Source organism: Triturus cristatus, chromosome 6 (assembly GCF_964204655.1).
Source record: "Triturus cristatus chromosome 6, aTriCri1.1, whole genome shotgun sequence".
In the NCBI taxonomy this organism is placed as follows: Eukaryota; Metazoa; Chordata; class Amphibia; order Caudata; family Salamandridae; genus Triturus; species Triturus cristatus.
Window position 1 is genome coordinate 100,352,748 of NC_140589.1, and position 19,753 is coordinate 100,372,500.

The 19,753-nt window shown below is 45.8% G+C and overlaps 11 non-coding genes across 11 annotated transcripts; all 11 read right to left on the reverse strand.

The window, feature by feature from the left end:
- Positions 1-8,659: 8,659 nt before the first annotated feature.
- TRNAL-AAG (transfer RNA leucine (anticodon AAG)) lies at positions 8,660-8,742 on the reverse strand. Its single transcript has one exon. It is a non-coding gene; the product is annotated as a tRNA-Leu (tRNA).
- Positions 8,743-11,019: 2,277 nt separating this feature from the next.
- On the reverse strand, positions 11,020-11,102 carry TRNAL-CAG (transfer RNA leucine (anticodon CAG)). The gene has a single exon. It is a non-coding gene; the product is annotated as a tRNA-Leu (tRNA).
- Positions 11,103-11,733: 631 nt separating this feature from the next.
- Positions 11,734-11,816, reverse strand: TRNAL-UAG (transfer RNA leucine (anticodon UAG)). The gene has a single exon. It is a non-coding gene; the product is annotated as a tRNA-Leu (tRNA).
- A 2,007-nt stretch (positions 11,817-13,823) lies between these two features.
- On the reverse strand, positions 13,824-13,906 carry TRNAL-UAG (transfer RNA leucine (anticodon UAG)). The gene has a single exon. It is a non-coding gene; the product is annotated as a tRNA-Leu (tRNA).
- Positions 13,907-15,199: 1,293 nt separating this feature from the next.
- On the reverse strand, positions 15,200-15,282 carry TRNAL-CAG (transfer RNA leucine (anticodon CAG)). The gene has a single exon. It is a non-coding gene; the product is annotated as a tRNA-Leu (tRNA).
- Positions 15,283-15,914: 632 nt separating this feature from the next.
- On the reverse strand, positions 15,915-15,997 carry TRNAL-UAG (transfer RNA leucine (anticodon UAG)). Its single transcript has one exon. It is a non-coding gene; the product is annotated as a tRNA-Leu (tRNA).
- A 1,024-nt stretch (positions 15,998-17,021) lies between these two features.
- Positions 17,022-17,104, reverse strand: TRNAL-AAG (transfer RNA leucine (anticodon AAG)). The gene has a single exon. It is a non-coding gene; the product is annotated as a tRNA-Leu (tRNA).
- Positions 17,105-17,290: 186 nt separating this feature from the next.
- On the reverse strand, positions 17,291-17,373 carry TRNAL-CAG (transfer RNA leucine (anticodon CAG)). The gene has a single exon. It is a non-coding gene; the product is annotated as a tRNA-Leu (tRNA).
- A 632-nt stretch (positions 17,374-18,005) lies between these two features.
- On the reverse strand, positions 18,006-18,088 carry TRNAL-UAG (transfer RNA leucine (anticodon UAG)). Its single transcript has one exon. It is a non-coding gene; the product is annotated as a tRNA-Leu (tRNA).
- Positions 18,089-19,112: 1,024 nt separating this feature from the next.
- TRNAL-AAG (transfer RNA leucine (anticodon AAG)) lies at positions 19,113-19,195 on the reverse strand. The gene has a single exon. It is a non-coding gene; the product is annotated as a tRNA-Leu (tRNA).
- A 186-nt stretch (positions 19,196-19,381) lies between these two features.
- Positions 19,382-19,464, reverse strand: TRNAL-CAG (transfer RNA leucine (anticodon CAG)). The gene has a single exon. It is a non-coding gene; the product is annotated as a tRNA-Leu (tRNA).
- Positions 19,465-19,753: the final 289 nt, after the last annotated feature.

The window sequence follows — 19,753 nt, forward strand, 5'->3', positions numbered from 1 at the left end:
ACTGTGGCCTAAACACAGCACCTTAGACCTCTCGGCCATCCTGACAGTATAGGCTTTAAAGAAATGAATAAAAGTTACTCAGAAACGTCTACCTCCATGCAAGCCTGAAATAATTTAAACCTTCAAACACAAGGTGCAACTTTATGCACAGGACAATAAACACAGAAGAACACATACGAAAGCACTTTATTTCACAGGTATACAGTTTTCATGCTTTTAGAACACCACATACCTCTGTGGAAATTTAGCTTATAACTGAACATTATCTGCGCCATCTTGCCTCTCCCCAGCGCCACGCACAGCGAAAGCACGGCCGCCATTTTAGGCACCCCACTCTCTCTCCCCGCTCATTGTCGATCGCCAGCGCGTTCCCCTGGCGCAGCAAGCATCCCCCGCGCGCCGGCCACCTCCGCTCTCTCATACACGGGCCATAAACCCTCTCCTTCTGCGCGACCCTGCCATGGAACCCATACATGGTCATGCATCTCTTTGATAGCCCCCTTCCTCTGCGCCCCATTGTCCGAACCGATCCCAGGCCATCACCTAGCCCTGCGTATGCAGTTTATTGTCCCTACTGTAAGGAAAACGCCCCACATCAAAGGGATTACAGTAGATCAAGGCCCCCCACCCCCTGAGACCCGACCGGTCACACACACCCCCCGGAAATTGACGGAATATCCTGCTGTGTGATAGCCATCTCCTACTGCGGGTGGGGTGGGAACTTCTACTGTAGCTGTGCGTGGGATCGGATCTGAGCCAAGGATTCTGAAGACATTCTTTCATTCATCAAAGTGATCTCAAGAATGTGCCATGTATAATAAACCTGCAATAAAGTCATAAACCTGTGTATAAGAGGCTAGGCCTCAGAGATGTGGTTAGAGCACCTCGTGACGATACCTTGCTGTCTGATCTGATGTGTTCTGCTCCGACGGAATAAAACTTTGTTTCCTGCCTTCCAGTCTCCGGCGCCTGCCTCTTTATTGGTTTAACATCGAATGGTATAAGAGGCGATTACCGCCGGGCAATACTTGAAAGGTTATCGACTGAAACTGCCGCTACCGTTTAACAATTGGCGTCCCAAGCGTGGGGCCCATCAGCGACACGTGGATCCAGTGGGAGAGGTCCCGACGACAGAGTGAACGACTGCAACGATCAGGAGAGCTCCTGCCCGATAGACCCTCGTCTGGCAGCCGATCATCCGAACTTCACTGGTTCCGAGCAGACCTCTCTCGAGTGATCTACGGTCCTGACTGGGAACCATCAGGAGTGCCGCGGCAAATACGGAGAGTAGAGGACGATCGGGCGCTGGAGGCGGAAGACGAGAAACTGTCCACGCGGTCCGGGTAAGGTCGTGAAACACGACAAATTGCGAAACGATTGATTGATTGATTGAAATACTAGTATTGCTTATTGATTGTTCTCTTTGAGATATTCGCTGTCTACAAACGGGGAGGAGTAGAAATACTCTCTCTCTCTCTCCCTCTGCAGATAGTGAAGGGTAGGTAACGCAGACTTTTGTCCCCGTTGTAACCCGTCGTGCCTATCTTTATCTCCCCACTGATTGATTGTCCGAACATTGATTGTTTTGAAGAATAGTGCTCTTTGAGATATTTTCTGTTTGCAAATAACGTAGAATAGAAATATTCTGTCTAGTCTTTGCAAATAGTGACGGGTAGGTAACGCAGACTTTTGTCCCCGTTGAAACCCGTCGTGCCTATCTTTATCTCCCCATTGATTGATTGATTGTCCGAACACTAGCTGTTCGATATTGGTTCTTTTGGAGGTATTCTCTGCTTACAAATAACGAGGAATAGAGATATTCAGTCTAGTCTTTGCAAGCAGTGAAAAGATAGGTAGTGCTGACTTTTGTCCCCGTTGAAACCCGTCATGCCTATCTTCTCCCCACTGATTGGTAGTTGGTTCTGCCCGGACCGCTTATTAGAGGTGAACCATCCGGCTCCTCTGGAAGGCACCCCTAATAAGGACATGTTCACTAAATACGAACTAATCGCCGTAGTTTATGGCAAGCTATGGCATAAAATATACAAAGGGGGACCCCGAGAGTCAGTGGCCACTGGTAGGATCCTTTTTTTTGACCCTACAAAACTAAAAAAACGCTAGGAAATAGCCCTTTGTGGGATATATGGAACTAAGGGAAGGAGCCAAGCTCACGGTCAAGACGGCCACGAGGTAGCCCGGCTCCATCGCTCTCGCTGCCTAAACATGTCTGCCCTACCACCCACCCCGCCCAGTAAAAACGACCGAAATCCCACACAACCGGAAGCCTGTTGATACCCACCATCGACGTCACCGAACTTGACTAGGATCACGCACAATTGGACTATGCCATTTTCCGATTACACTGTAACTAGATTGCAAATATGTACAACACTCCAACAAAGTAGTATGATTAAACATTTTAATAACTTATAGATATAACAACATTCCGACGAGGTGAACAGGTTAAAACACGTTTTAAACAACTATTTACATGACAGTCTGCTGCGACCTGCATCCCAAAAGCATTTACGTCCACGTGACACCGTCCTCGCCTCTCCTCCCTCGAAATTGCAACATTGGCCTGTTTTGGGCGGTCCTCTTAGTCGGCCTTGGGCTATAAAAGCCATGCAAAAATCCATTGACATCAGTGGCGGACAACTGTGCGAATAGTCCGGAAGCCACACGCGGCGCCAAGACCCTGGCAACGCCGAGGTGGGTCTGCCACGTCGTGCAGATCTTCCCATTCTCTTCTTCCTTCAATAACGGAGGGTGCCCTGGCGGGGGGAAGCGACGCGGACGGACCTCCCCCACCTCCCCAGGTGGAGGCTCGCCAGCAGATGAGGGCACCCCAACCGTCTCTTTCACCGACCAGCCGAGTTGCACCCCAACCGTCTCTTTCACCGACCAGCCGAGTTGCACCCAGCCATTTCACTCGCCGGCCAGCAGAGTTGCACCCAGCCATTTCACTCGCCGCCCAGATGAGTGGGCGCCCCTGCACTCACCGACCAGCTGCAGCAAGACAGCCATTTACGTCTTGCCTGCCGGACAGCCGCCCAGGCGCGGGTTCCTTTCTGCACCAATATTGCCATTAACGTTTGACTCGAGAGGTGGGTCCCAGCAGCAGAATGATCGGGGGACCCACCCCGGTGGCTGTAACGAAGAGCTGCTGCTGCTGCTGCCTTTGGACTCTGACGGTCGGTTCTTCGGATCCAGGCCTAGCCCACCGTGAGACGGTTCTGGACTCGGAAGCTTGTCTGCTTGGGCGTGGGCCCCACCCTTGACAAAACGCCCCCTCAGCTTTGCAGAGTCTGCGGGAGTCATTGGCACTCGACTCCCGCGGACTTCCGGTGAGGGCAAGCCGCCGCCATTGTTCTTTGCCCCGGGCGACAACCACCTTGCCTCCGCCGGATGCCATGAAAGAGACTGATTCAAGGCGGCGACAGCGAGACCTGCCTGCTGTCCCGCCCTGAGGATGGATCACGGCATCGCTGCGAGATCGTGGTGACGTCATGCTGACGTAAGCTGACGCTAACAAAAGTTCTCGAACTACCGAAAAAGATTCTGGTCCAGCAGCTAGTTAGTGGAAAGACTTAGACTGTGCACTAGACCCACCCGACCTCGCCCCAAAATGGCGCCGAGACGCCTCTCACACCGTGGCCGGCCTGAACGGTTGTAGGCCCGTATTTTGTATACTGACGTTGTTTTAAATAAAGGGCTTTTTAAAGGAATTACGGAATCAGTGTCATGACAAATCATCTAGGTTGGTAAAGGTTTTTCTTTTGAATAAATGATTGTTACTCCCAATCAATAGAAAACAGATAATGCAGACCCCATTTGCCTGAATCTTTTTGACTAACGGAATTTGTACCCGTCACACCTGTCTTTTTCCAAGAGTTGTTAGAAAATGGTCGACTATAGCTTAAGGTGTATGCCGAATGCAAGGTATGGTATCTTGCACCATAACATACGACCGATTGAGAAATACATGTACGACCAGGGAACCCAAATTTAGGAGATGAATGAAATAGAGCATCTTTGTCTCGGAAGAAAAGAATAATAGGTCTGTGGTACTACCCACTCCTGCGACTAGCCTGGTACGCGGTAAGTAGAACTTTTTCGTGTCTACGCGCGCTAAGGTACTTTGAATACTGCACATCCCCTCCCCTCTTTTCCCTCTCTATAGGTCACAACGAAGTTCCGACTGAAGAATGGAGTGGACATGGACCGCACCATGTTCAATATAGGGAAAAACATAGACAAACGTTGTGGGATAATGCGCAAAGTGCAGACCACCATTGGGAACATGAAAAGCTGTATGGTATGATTGTGCGTGTGTGCTACGATTATGCGGTATGAATGTGTATGCATTTCATGCTTGGGTCGCATGAAGAGAGCGTCATCGTATGATTGAAGTGCTCGTCCATCGATCAAAGGGAGGGGAGAAAAAGGTCCAACACCCCTCCCCAAGATAAACTACAAAAATACTGAAAACACGCAGCATACATAGGAAAGAGGACAGGAAAGGAGAGGTCCCCATACTCAACGTAGCCCTGAGTCTCCGTCTTAAGTTTCTGCGCTTGATGCATGTACTGTCACACCCTATCCGGTATTTGTGTGTACGTGATCACCGAATTCATGTCTTTCCCCCGCTTGTGTTTTCTTACATCGAACTGACCCATGCTACGCCATGTTGTGTGTGCACCAAGTAGCCTATTATCATACACATGTCTCTCTCTCTCTCTCGTTTTGTGTCGTACGTATGCCAAATAGCCAACTTGATGCGCACGTCTCTCTCTCTCTCTCTCTCTCTCTCTCTCTCTCTCCCTCCCCCTCTCTCTCTCTCTCTCTCTCTCTCTCTCTCTCTCTCTCTCTCTCTCCCTCTCTCTCTCCCTCCCTCACTGAAGGCTTCCTTGCCCTCTTTCTTTTTGAATAAATTACACGACACATACCTCCTCAGTCTGTGTATAATTGGCCTCAAACACGGCGGTGTTCGAACAAATTGACAGAAACAAAAACGACCGTACTTTACCACGTTACTACCTCTCCTTTCTGCAAATGTTGAACTTAATTGGCTGAGAAAGAAAGGACAGGTAAGACGACTGATGTCTCCCAATTTGGCCCTCATCACGGGGACTATATGTCAGTGGTTTGCGTTCTTAGAGCCTCAACGACACCATCTCCACCGCCCAGAACTTCCCCCGCCCAATTGTCCCGAACTAGAATGTCCAAACACCCGTCCTCCCAGAATCACCCCAGCTCTGTACTAGCCGTCCCAGAGTATTTCGAGCAAAACAACTGATGACTTTGTTCTCTAAAGGTACATTGCCTAAGCTGATGAGGGTTACCTATTGTCTCCAGCAAGAAAAATGTTTAGCTTATGTCCCTCCCCGAAATAGATACCTGTGAACCCATGACAGCAGCACCTCGTACTTTTCTTTCATAAACCTAGCAGTCCTCGGAGGAAAATGTGTATTAACAGAGCTTGTGTTGAGATGAACGAGCCTCTACCGGAGAAGCCGGTTCGAATTTTTTTAATATAGACCAGAAGGTTGACAGATGTCAGGCTTCCTGCAACGATTATAAGGCACAGGAATCGACACCTAGCAAGCCAGACGATGGACAGAAACACCCACAGAAACCTGCACCACAGCAATGATTAATAAACTAGTAACACACACTGACATAACAGTTAATAAACACGAATCATACAACAACCGATAAAAGCATTTCCCCAATTACTCGGTGGTTGGGAGAGAGGATGAAGTGTGTAAATGTCTTCCCTGCCAACTCTCTAAGATTTTGTTTCTTGTACTCATTCAAAGATAACCTGCGGCCATCGGAAGAGAGGGGTCGGACGTGACGCACAGCCTGGCTGCGGACCATGGAACATCTATGGCATCGACCAAGGGGGAAGCAACGAAGCAAAAAGGGCGTGAGACGAGGCACCATTATCAGCATGATAAGCGATAGAACGAAGGGCTATCTCGAGGCCCCCTGCTCGCTGACCAGCGTGCCTGAAGTCCCAACCCGTCGGGCCCGATTGATGGGCCCAGTGCTGGAAGATTCTGCCCCCCTTGGTCCGCTTTTTGATCCGACCCCACTCCACCCCCTCTTCCCCCGGCATCCCGAAGCACGCCACACCCCTTCTCTCTCTCTCTCTCTTTTATATGGATTTTGAATTTGACTTAACTACAGAAGAACAAAAAGCGGATACCACGTCTCAAAGCACCTATGATGAACTGTGTTAGGGAACAGGACTGTGATCAGAGAACAGCGAATGGTCACACCCCGCCACGTGAGAAATTGGATTTGAGCTGGACCTTAGCTCCACCGCCGGTGCTCAACAGTGCCAACACAAGAAGAAGAACAAAAAGAGCTTACCAGTGATGGCTCTCTATAATAGGACACTGGAAAGAAGAACTCCCTCCCATGACTGTAACTCATGTTAAGTTGAATTCCTCTCCCAACCACCTTTTTATATTAACTATCTTCCTATCGAGTTTTCATGATGCTGCGTCAGTCACTTCCGACTATACACTGAGAAGTTAAGAAAATCTAACTTTGTATAATGACATTCATACAACACCAGCCATACACACGACTATACTGACTATTTTTGATCCACACGAAGTCTGGGCCTTAAGTAATGTATGAAATATCCCTTGTTTTGCCAGAGACATTTTTTTTACTTTACAGTATCATGTTTGTGCTCAAACAAGCTCCCCTCCTCCTATCCCTGGGCCTGACATGCGGCACAGCTGATGCAATTTTGTATGTACTACCTCCTCGCCTGCTTTATCAACTGTATGTAACTATGTACAAATGTGTCAGATTGCTCCTGTCTGTCCTAAAAACTCTGTACTTTTAAGGAATGCATGAAAAACATTCACGATATTATAGCTAAAGGGTTAACGAAGGTGAATGTCGGCCAGGCAAGCTGGCGAGATATGTTAAAAGGGAGGACTGTGGAAATTTAGCTTATAACTGAACATTATCTGCGCCATCTTGCCTCTCCCCAGCGCCACGCACAGCGAACGCACGGCCGCCATTTTAGGCACCCCACTCTCTCTCCCCGCTCATTGTCGATCGCCAGCGCGTTCCCCTGGCTCTGCAAGCATCCCCCGCGCACCGGCCACCCCCGCTCTCTCATACACGGGCCATAAACCCTCTCCTTCTGCGCGACCCTGCCATGGAACCGCATCCCACGCCTGACCGACATCCCATACATGGTCATGCATGTCTTTGATAGCCCCCTTCCTCTGCGCCCCATTGTCCGAACCGATCCCAGGCCATCACCTAGCCCTGTGGATGCAGTTTATTGTCCCTACTGTAAGGAAAACGCCCCACATCAAAGGGATTACAGTAGATCAAGGCCCCCCACCCCCTGAGACCCGACCGGTCACACACACCCCCCGGGAATTGGCGGAATATCCTGCTATGTGATAGCCATCTCCTACTGCGGGTGGGGTGGGAACTTCTACTGTAGCTATGCGTGGGATCGGATCTGAGCCAAGGATTCTGAAGACGTTCTTTCATTCATCAAAGTGATCTCAAGAATGTGCCATGTATGATAAACCTGCAATAAAGTTATAAACCTGTGTATAAGAGGCCAGGCCTCAGAGATGCAGTTAGAGCACCTCGTGACGATACCTTGCTGTCTGATCTGATGTGTTCTGCTCCGACGTAATAAAACTTTGTTTCCTGCCTTCCAGTCTCCGGCGCCTGCCTCTTTATTGGTTTAACATCGAATGGTATAAGAGGCGATTACCGCCGGGCAATACTTGAAAGGTTATCGACTGAAACTGCCGCTACCGTTTAACACCTCTCACCAGCTATTTAGGGTCCTGTACCCGACTCACAACATTTCCTTGCCTGCGACCTCTCTCTCTACACAAACAACTACAGCACAGGAAGTAGGAAGGCAATAGGTGGGGCAGTTTATGCAAATTTATGCTGCCAATGTGCCTTGCAGATTCATGCAGGATTTCTAGATCCTTGCTGGATACAAGAGAGTAGGCCTTGTTCCAGATAAACTATCCCTAGCAGGGAAAGTCTGAGCACAGGCACTCTTTTGCTCTTTAGCCCCTGGCCTGGGACTCACCCTCACTTGCTGAGGCGTGAAATTCTGCATACCAACTTTGCACAGAAGGTATGTTTGTGGTTGTTTGGGCATGGGTGGGAGGTCAAGAGCAGGGAAAAGCAGGTCTCCTTCACTACTAGACTCCTCTTCTATGCCTCCCTGCCATTCACTCACTCTGTCTTTGTTTCATTCTCTCCTTCCACAACACTCCTTCTCACTCACTCGCTCTATCACTTGTATTTTTGCCCTTGCTCTGCATTCTATAGTGGAAACATCTCTTGAATGAAGCATCTGAAAATGACGTGACATAAAATTTAAAACCTCCTTATTGGAAACCTAAAACATCACAAGACTTAATGTAACCCATTTCTTTCATAAAAAAGATTTTTAAAGTACCCCACTAAAGAAATATAAAACACCACGAGTGCTAGAAGAATATTACATTAACGTTAAAGATAGAATAGGGCAACTGCATTTGCAGTTGAAACTGAAGTTTGGTACTTATTCAGATATTATTTACATTGCCAATTTTTAGCTGAGATTCTAAAGGAACTGAGAGAGAAAATGGAATTCAAGTTTTGTCAGAAGTGGGATTCGAACCCACGCCTCCAGGAGAGACTGCGGCCTTAACGCAGCGCCTTAGACCACTCGGCCATCCTGACCCCATGCTGCTTTTTCATCTAAAGGGTGAGAAAGATATTATGAACCAAAAAATGCACAGAGCTTAGGCCAATAGTGGCTAGAGCAAGAAAAAAAACTCACTGCACTCTTCCAAGAAGACAATCCTATAAGCCACTGCGAGGGAAATGATCATATTTCTCAAGAAAAAAGTAGAGTAAACACAGGACTGTCAGAAGTGGGATTTGAACCCACGCCTCCAGAGGAGACTGCAACCTGAACGCAGCACCTTAGACCACTCGGCCATCCTGACTTTCTTTCCCAGCATCTACCAGAGGCCAAACAGCCATGCAGGTGAGGTACTGAAAAGGAATGCCCTCAATTTATGTATCCTATTATATGCACTTCCAACAGATCTTTGAACAATCTGTACAGAGCAGGACCTATGGAGAACTCTTTAGAACTTTGAGGCAAACAAAGAGAAAGTGCTATTCACCAGCCACTTGAACGGCTCAAAGCTGCTTTGAAATTGAGACAATAGCCACCTCTTGGCTGGCTAAACCAATTTCAACAAAGGATCTCAAAGTTACAACATAGGGTGGAGTATGCAAATTTAAGCAGCCCCTGATCAAAGCCCTAAGGAAATTGCTGTAAGTGTGCTGGAGTCCAGTTGTCTACCAGATGCATGGCATTCTTCCAAATTTGCAGGGCCCGTCTGGCCAGGGCATACAAGAGCATGACTCTTCCAGATGACCTCTTACATGGGTCCTATGCTCATTTGGTAAGGATTGCGCTTTGTCAGCAAGACGTTATAGAACCTAAATATATGAGAAACCCCATCTCTCTTGACAAGAGGAGAACGGAATAACGTGCCAGGTGAAGACCAACAGATGCAACTTCCATCAGATGTTAACCTGATAAAGGAGATTAAATCTCCAAAAGGCATGTCAGAAGTGGGATTCGAACCCACGCCTCCAAAGGAGACTGTGGCCTAAACAAAGCGCCTTAGACCTCTCGGCCATCCTGACAGTATAGGCTTTTAAGAAATGAATAAAAGTTACTCAGAAACGTCTACCTCCATGCAAGCCTGAAATAATTGAAACCTTCAAACACAAGGTGCAACTTTATGCCCAGGACAATAAACACAGAAGAACACATACGAAAGCACTTTATTTCACAGGTATACAGTTTTCATGCTTTTAGAACACCACATACCTCTCACCAGCTATTTAGGGTCCTGTATCCGACTCACAACATTTCCTTGCCTGCGACCTCTCTCTCTACACAAACAACTACAGCACAGGAAGTAGGAAGGCAATAGGTGGGGCAGTTTATGCAAATTTATGCTGCCAATGTGCCTTGCAGATTCATGCAGGATTTCTAGATCCTTGCTGGATACAAGAGAGTAGGCCTTGTTCCAGATAAACTATCCCTAGCAGGGAAAGTCTGAGCACAGGCACTCTTTTGCTCTTTAGCCCCTGGCCTGGGACTCACCCTCAGTTGCTGAGGCGTGAAATTCTGCATACCAACTTTGCACAGAAGGTATGTTTGTGGTTGTTTGGGGGTGGGTGGGAGGTCAAGAGCAGGGAAAAGCAGGTCTCCTTCACTACTAGACTCCTCTTCTATGCCTCCCTGCCGTTCACTCACTCTGTCTTTGTTTCATTCTCTCCTTCCACAACACTCCTTCTCGCTCACTCGCTCTATCACTTGTATTTTTGCCCTTGCTCTGCATTCTATAGTGGAAACATCTCTTGAATGAAGCATCTGAAAATGACGTGACATAAAATTTAAAACCTCCTTATTGGAATCCTAAAACATCACAAGACTTAATGTAACCCATTTCTTTCATAAAAAAGATTTTTAAAGTACCCCACAAAACAAATATAAAACACCACGAGTGCTAGAAGAATATTACATTAACGTTAAAGATAGAATAGGGCAAATGCATTTGCAGTTGAAACTGAAGTTTGGTACTTATTCAGATATTATTTACATTGCCAATTTTTAGCTGAGATTCTAAAGGAACTGAGAGAGAAAATGGAATTCAAGTTTTGTCAGAAGTGGGATTCGAAACCACGCCTCCAGTAGAGACTGCGGCCTTAACACAGCGCCTTAGACCACTCGGCCATCCTGATCCCATGCTGCTTTTTCATCTAAAGGGTGAGAAATATATTAGGAACCAAAAAATGCACAGAGCTTAGGCCAATAGTGGCTAGAGCAAGAAAAAAACTCACTGCACTCTTCCAAGAAGACAATCCTATAAGCCACTGCGAGGGAAATGATCATATTTCTCAAGAAAAAAATTAGAGTAAACACAGGACTGTCAGAAGTGGGATTTGAACCCACACCTCCAGAGGAGACTGCGACCTGAACGCAGCGCCTTAGACCACTCGGCCATCCTGACTTGCTTTCCCAGCATCTTCCAGAGGCCAGACAGCCATGCAGGTGAGGTACTGAAAAGGAATGCCCTCAAGTTATTTATCCTATTATATGCACTTCCAACAGATCTTTGAACAATCTGTACAGAGCAGGACCTATGGAGAACTCTTTAGAACTTTGAGGCGAACAAAGAGAAAGTGCTATTCACCAGCCACTTGAACGGCTCAAAGCTGATTGAAATTGAGACAATAGCCACCTCTTGGCTGGCTAAAGCAATTTCAACAAGGGATCTCAAAGTCACAACATAGGGTGGAGTATGCAAATTTAAGCAGCCCCTGATCAAAGCCCTGAGGAAATTGCTGTAAGTGTGCTGGAGTCCAGTTGTCTACCAGATGAATGGCATTCTTCCAAATTTGCAGGGCCCGTCTGGCCAGGGCATACAAGAGCATGACTCTTCCAGATGACCTCTTACATGGGTCCTATGCTCATTTGGTAAGGATTGCGCTTTGTCAGCAAGACGTTATAGAACCTAAATATATGAGAAACCCCATCTCTCTTGACAAGAGGAGAACGGAATAACGTGCCAAGTGAAGACCAACAGATGCAACTTCCATCAGATGTTAACCTGATAAAGGAGATTAAATCTCCAAAAGGCATGTCAGAAGTGGGATTCGAACCCACGCCTCCAAAGGAGACTGTGGTCTAAACACAGCGCCTTAGACCTCTCGGCCATCCTGACAGTATAGGCTTTTAAGAAATGAATAAAAGTTACTCAGAAACGTCTACCTCCATGCAAGCCTGAAATAATTTAAACCTTCAAACACAAGGTGCAACTTTATGCACAGGACAATAAACACAGAAGAACACATACGAAAGCACTTTATTTCACAGGTATACAGTTTTCATGCTTTTAGAACACCACATACCTCTCACCAGCTATTTAGGGTCCTGTATCCGACTCACAACATTTCCTTGCCTGCGACCTCTCTCTCTACACAAACAACTACAGCACAGGAAGTAGGAAGGCAATAGGTGGGGCAGTTTATGCAAATTTATGCTGCCAATGTGCCTTGCAGATTCATGCAGGATTTCTAGATCCTTGCTGGATACAAGAGAGTAGGCCTTGTTCCAGATAAACTATCCCTAGCAGGGAAAGTCTGAGCACAGGCACTCTTTTGCTCTTTAGCCCCTGGCCTGGGACTCACCCTCACTTGCTGAGGCGTGAAATTCTGCATACCAATTTTGCACAGAAGGTATGTTTGTGGTCGTTTGGGGATGGGTGGGAGGTCAAGAGCAGGGAAAAGCAGGTCTCCTTCACTACTAGACTCCTCTTCTATGCCTCCCTGCCATTCACTCACTCTGTCTTTGTTTCATTCTCTACTTCCACAACACTCCTTCTCACTCACTCGCTCTATCACTTGTATTTTTGCCCTTGCTCTGCATTCTATAGTGGAAACAGCTCTTGAAAGAAGCATCTGAAAATGACGTGACATAAAATTTAAAACCTCCTTATTGGAAACCTAAAACATCACAAGACTTAATGTAACCCATTTCTTTCATAAAAAAGATTTTTAAAGTACCCCACAAAACAAATATAAAACACCACGAGTGCTAGTAGAATATTACATTAACGTTAAAGATATAATAGGGCAAATGCATTTGCAGTTGAAACTGAAGTTTGGTACTTATTCAGATATTATTTACATTGCCAATTTTTAGCTGAGATTCTAAAGGAACTGAGAGAGAAAATGGAATTCAAGTTTTGTCAGAAGTGGGATTCGAACCCACACCTCCAGGAGTGACTGCAGCCTTAACGCAGCGCCTTCGACCACTCGGCCATCCTGACCCCAGTCTGCTTTCTCATCTAAAGGGTGAGAAATATATTAGGAACCAAAAAATGCACAGAGCTTAGGCCAATAGTGGCTAGAGCAAGAAAAAAACTCACTGCACTCTTCCAAGAAGACAATCCTATAAGCCACTGCGAGGGAAATGATCATATTTCTCAAGAAAAAAGTATAGTAAACACAGGACTTTCAGAAGTGGGATTTGAACCCACACCTCCAGAGGAGACTGCGACCTGAACGCAGCGCCTTAGACCACTCGGCCATCCTGACTTGCTTTCCCAGCATCTTCCAGAGGCCAGACAGCCATGCAGGTGAGGTACTGAAAAGGAATGCCCTCAATTTATTTATCCTATTATATGCACTTCCAACAGATCTTTGAACAATCTGTACAGAGCAGGACCTATGGAGAACTCTTTAGAACTTTGAGGCGAACAAAGAGAAAGTGCTATTCACCAGCCACTTGAACGGCTCAAAGCTGCTTTGAAATTGAGACAATAGCCACCTCTTGGCTGGCTAAAGCAATTTCAACAAGGGATCTCAAAGTCACAGCATAGGGTGGAGTATGCAAATTTAAGCAGCCCCTGATCAAAGCCCTGAGGAAATTGCTGTAAGTGTGCTGGAGTCCAGTTGTCTACCAGATGAATGGCATTCTTCCAAATTTGCAGGGCCCGTCTGGCCAGGGCATACAAGAGCATGACTCTTCCAGATGACCTCTTACATGGGTCCTATGCTCATTTGGTAAGGATTGCGCTTTGTCAGCAAGACGTTATAGAACCTAAATATATGAGAAACCCCATCTCTCTTGACAAGAGGAGAATGGAATAACGTGCCAAGTGAAGACCAACAGATGCAACTTCCATCAGATGTTAACCTGATAAAGGAGATTAAATCTCCAAAAGGCATGTCAGAAGTGGGATTCGAACCCACGCCTCCAAAGGAGACTGTGGCCTAAACACAGCGCCTTAGACCTCTCGGCCATCCTGACAGTATAGGATTTTAAGAAATGAATAAAAGTTACTCAGAAACGTCTACCTCCATGCAAGCCTGAAATAATTTAAACCTTCAAACACAAGGTGCAACTTTATGCACAGGACAATAAACACAGAAGAACACATACGAAAGCATTTTATTTCACAGGTATACAGTTTTCATGCTTTTAGAACACCACATACCTCTCACCAGCTATTTAGGGTCCTGTATCCGACTCACAACATTTCCTTGCCTGCGACCTCTCTCTCTACACAAACAACTACAGCACAGGAAGTAGGAAGGCAATAGGTGGGGCAGTTTATGCAAATTTATGCTGCCAATGTGCCTTGCAGATTCATGCAGGATTTCTAGATCCTTGCTGGATACAAGAGAGTAGGCCTTGTTCCAGATAAACTATCCCTAGCAGGGAAAGTCTGAGCACAGGCACTCTTTTGCTCTTTAGCCCCTGGCCTGGGACTCACCCTCACTTGCTGAGGCGTGAAATTCTGCATACCAACTTTGCACAGAAGGTATGTTTGTGGTCGTTTGGGGATGGGTGGGAGGTCAAGAGCAGGAAAAAGCAGGTCTCCTTCACTACTAGACTCCTCTTCTATGCCTCCCTGCCATTCACTCACTCTGTCTTTGTTTCATTCTCTCCTTCCACAACACTCCTTCTCACTCACTCGCTCTATCACTTGTATTTTTGCCCTTGCTCTGCATTCTATAGTGGAAACAGCTCTTGAATCAAGCATCTGAAAATGACGTGACATAACATTTAAAACCTCCTTATTGGAAACCTAAAACATCACAAGACTTAATGTAACCCATTTCTTTCATAAAAAAGATTTTTAAAGTACCCCACAAAACAAAAATAAAACACCACGAGTGCTAGAAGAATATTACATTAACGTTAAAGATAGAATAGGGCAAATGCATTTGCAGTTGAAACTGAAGTTTGGTACTTATTCAGATATTATTTACATTGCCAATTTTTAGCTGAGATTCTAAAGGAACTGAGAGAGAAAATGGAATTCAAGTTTTGTCAGAAGTGGGATTCGAACTAAGGCCTCCAGGAGAGACTGCGGCCTTAACGCAGCGCCTTAGACCACTCGGCCATCCTGACCCCATGCTGCTTTTTCATCGAAAGGGTGAGAAATATATTAGGAACCAAAAAATGCACAGAGCTTATGCCAATAGTGGCTAGAGCAAGAAAAAAACTCACTGCACTCTTCCAAGAAGACAATCCTATAAGCCACTGCGAGGGAAATGATCATATTTCTCAAGAAAAAAAGTAGAGTAAACACAGGACTGTCAGAAGTGGGATTTGAACCCACACCTCCAGAGGAGACTGCGACCTGAACGCAGCGCCTTAGACCACTCGGCCATCCTGACTTGCTTTCCCAGCATCTTCCAGAGGCCAGACAGCCATGCAGGTGAGGTACTGAAAAGCAATGCCCTCAATTTATTTATCCTATTATATGCACTTCCAACAGATCTTTGAACAATCTGTACAGAGCAGGACCTATGGAGAACTCTTTAGAACTTTGAGGCGAACAAAGAGAAAGTGCTGTTCACCAGCCACTTGAACGGCTCAAAGCTGCTTTGAAATTGAGACAATAGCCACCTCTTGGCTGGCTAAAGCAATTTTAACAAGGGATCTCAAAGTCACAACATAGGGTGGAGTATGCAAATTTAAGCAGCCCCTGATCAAAGCCCTGAGGAAATTGCTGTAAGTGTGCTGGAGTCCAGTTGTCTACCAGATGAATGGCATTCTTCCAAATTTGCAGGGCCCGTCTGGCCAGGGCATACAAGAGCATGACTCTTCCAGATGACCTCTTCCATGGGTCCTATGCTCATTTGGTAAGGATTGCGCTTTGTCAGCAAGACGTTATAGAACCTAAATATATGAGAAACCCCATCTCTCTTGACAAGAGGAGAACGGAATAACGTGCCAAGTGAAGACCAACAGATGCAACTTCCATCAGATGTTAACCTGATAAAGGAGATTAAATCTCCAAAAGGCAAGTCAGAAGTGGGATTCGAACCCACGCCTCCAAAGGAGACTGTGGCCTAAACACAGCACCTTAGACCTCTCGGTCATCCTGACAGTATAGGCTTTTAAGAAATGAATAAAAGTTACTCAGAAACGTCTACCTCCATGCAAGCCTGAAATAATTTAAACCTTCAAACACAAGGTGCAACTTTATGCACAGGACAATAAACACAGAAGAACACATACGAAAGCACTTTATTTCACAGGTATACAGTTTTCATGCTTTTAGAACACCACATACCTCTCACCAGCTATTTAGGGTCCTGTATCCGACTCACAACATTTCCTTGCCTGCGACCTCTCTCTCTACACAAACAACTACAGCACAGGAAGTAGGAAGGCAATAGGTGGGGCAGTTTATGCAAATTTATGCTGCCAATGTGCCTTGCAGATTCATGCAGGATTTCTAGATCCTTGCTGGATACAAGAGAGTAGGCCTTGTTCCAGATAAACTATCCCTAGTAGGGAAAGTCTGAGCACAGGCACTCTTTTGCTCTTTAGCCCCTGGCCTGGGACTCACCCTCACTTGCTGAGGCGTGAAATTCTGCATACCAACTTTGCACAGAAGGTATGTTTGTGGTTGTTTGGGGATGGGTGGGAGGTCAAGAGCAGGGAAAAGCAGGTCTCCTTCACTACTAGACTCCTCTTCTATGCCTCCCTGCCGTTCACTCACTCTGTCTTTGTTTCATTCTCTCCTTCCACAACACTCCTTCTCACTCACTCGCTCTATCACTTGTATTTTTGCCCTTGCTCTGCATTCTATAGTGAAAACATCTCTTGAATGAAGCATCTGAAAATGACGTGACATAAAATTTAAAACCTCCTTATTGGAAACCTAAAACATCACAAGACTTAATGTAACCCATTTCTTTCATAAAAAAGATTTTTAAAGTACCCCACAAAACAAATATAAAACACCACGAGTGCTAGAAGAATATTACATTAACGTTAAAGATAGAATAGGGCAAATGCATTTGCAGTTGAAACTGAAGTTTGGTACTTATTCAGATATTATTTACATTGCCAATTTTTAGCTGAGATTCTAAAGGAACTGAGAGAGAAAATGGAATTCAAGTTTTGTCAGAAGTGGGATTTGAACCCACGCCTCCAGGAGAGACTGCGGCCTTAACGCAGCGCCGTAGACCACTCGGCCATCCTGACCCCATGCTGCTTTTTCATCTAAAGGGTGAGAAAGATATTAGAAACCAAAAAATGCACAGAGCTTAGGCCAATAGTGGCTAGAGCAAGAAAAAAACTCACTGCACTCTTTCAAGAAGACAATCCTATAAGCCACTGCGAGGGAAATGATCATATTTCTCAAGAAAAAAATTAGAGTAAACACAGCACTGTCAGAAGTGGGATTTGAACCCACGCCTCCAGAGGAGACTGCGACCTGAACGCAGTGCCTTAGACCACTCGGCCATCCTGACTTGCTTTCCCAGCATCTTCCAGAGGCCAGACAGCCATGCAGGTGAGGTACTGAAAAGGAATGCCCTCAATTTATTTATCCTATTATATGCACTTCCAACAGATCTTTGAACAATCTGTACAGAGCAGGACCTATGGAGAACTCTTTAGAACTTTGAGGCGAACAAAGAGAAAGTGCTATTCACCAGCCACTTGAACGGCTCAAAGCTGCTTTGAAATTGAGACAATAGCCACCTCTTGGCTGGCTAAAGCAATTTCAACAAGGGATCTCAAAGTCACAACATAGGGTGGAGTATGCAAATTTAAGCAGCCCCTGATCAAAGCCCTAAGGAAATTGCTGTAAGTGTGCTGGAGTCCAGTTGTCTACCAGATGCATGGCATTCTTCCAAATTTGCAGGGCCCGTCTGGCCAGGGCATACAAGAGCATGACTCTTCCAGATGACCTCTTACATGGGTCCTATGCTCATTTGGTAAGGATTGCGCTTTGTCAGCAAGACGTTATAGAACCTAAATATATGAGAAACCCCATCTCTCTTGACAAGAGGAGAACGGAATAACGTGCCAGGTGAAGACCAACAGATGCAACTTCCATCAGATGTTAAGCTGATAAAGGAGATTAAATCTCCAAAAGGCATGTCAAAAGTGGGATTCGAACCCACGCCTCCAAAGGAGACTGTGGCCTAAACACAGCACCTTAGACCTCTCGGCCATCCTGACAGTATAGGCTTTTAAGAAATGAATAAAAGTTACTCAGAAACGTCTACCTCCATGCAAGCCTGAAATAATTTAAACCTTCAAACACAAGGTGCAACTTTATGCACAGGACAATAAACACAGAAGAACACATACGAAAGCACTTTATTTCACAGGTATACAGTTTTCATGCTTTTAGAACACCACATACCTCTCACCAGCTATTTAGGGTCCTGTATCCGACTCACAACATTTCCTTGCCTGCGACCTCTCTCTCTACACAAACAACTACAGCACAGGAAGTAGGAAGGCAATAGGTGGGGCAGTTTATGCAAATTTATGCTGCCAATGTGCCTTGCAGATTCATGCAGGATTTCTAGATCCTTGCTGGATACAAGAGAGAAGGACTTGTTCCAGATAAACTATCCCTAGTAGGGAAAGTCTGAGCACAGGCACTCTTTTGCTCTTTAGCCCCTGGCCTGGGACTCACCCTCACTTGCTAAGGCGTGAAATTCTGCATACCAACTTTGCACAGAAGGTATGTTTGTGGTTGTTTGGGGATGGGTGGGAGGTCAAGAGCAGGGAAAAGCAGGTCTCCTGCACTACTAGACTCCTCTTCTATGCCTCCCTGCCGTTCACTCACTCTGTCTTTGTTTCATTCTCTCCTTCCACAACACTCCTTCTCACTCACTCGCTCTATCACTTGTATTTTTGCCCTTGCTCTGCATTCTATAGTGGAAACATCTCTTGAATGAAGCATCTGAAAATGACGTGACATAAAGTTTAAAACCTCCTTATTGTAAACCTAAAACATCACAAGACTTAATGTAACCCATTTCTTTCATAAAAAAGATTTTTAAAGTACCCCACAAAAGAAATATAAAACACCACGAGTGCTAGAAGAATATTACATTAACGTTAAAGATAGAATAGGGCAAATGCATTTGCAGTTGAAACTGAAGTTTGGTACTTATTCAGATATTATTTACATTGCCAATTTTTAGCTGAGATTCTAAAGGAACTGAGAGAGAAAATGGAATTCAAGTTTTGTCAGAAGTGGGATTCGAACCCACGCCTCCAGGAGAGACTGCGGCCTTAACGCAGCGCCTTAGACCACTCGGCCATCCTGACCCCATGGTGCTTTTTCATCTAAAGGGTGAGAAAGATATTAGGAACCAAAAAATGCACAGAGCTTAGGCCAATAGTGGCTAGAGCAAGAAAAAAACTCACTGCACTCTTCCAAGAAGACAATCCTATAAGCCACTGCGAGGGAAATGATCATATTTCTCAAGAAAAAAATTAGAGTAAACACAGGACTGTCAGAAGTGGGATTTGAACCCACGCCTCCAGAGGAGACTGCGACCTGAACGCAGCGCCTTAGACCACTCGGCCATCCTGACTTGCTTTCCCAGCATCTTCCAGAGGCCAGACAGCCATGCAGGTGAGGTACTGAAAAGGAATGCCCTCAATTTATTTATCCTATTATATGCACTTCCAACAGATCTTTGAACAATCTGTACAGAGCAGGACCTATGGAGAACTCTTTAGAACTTTGAGGCAAACAAAGAGAAAGTGCTATTCACCAGCCACTTGAACGGCTCAAAGCTGCTTTGAAATTGAGACAATAGCCACCTCTTGGCTGGCTAAAGCAATTTCAACAAGGGATCTCAAAGTCACAACATAGGGTGG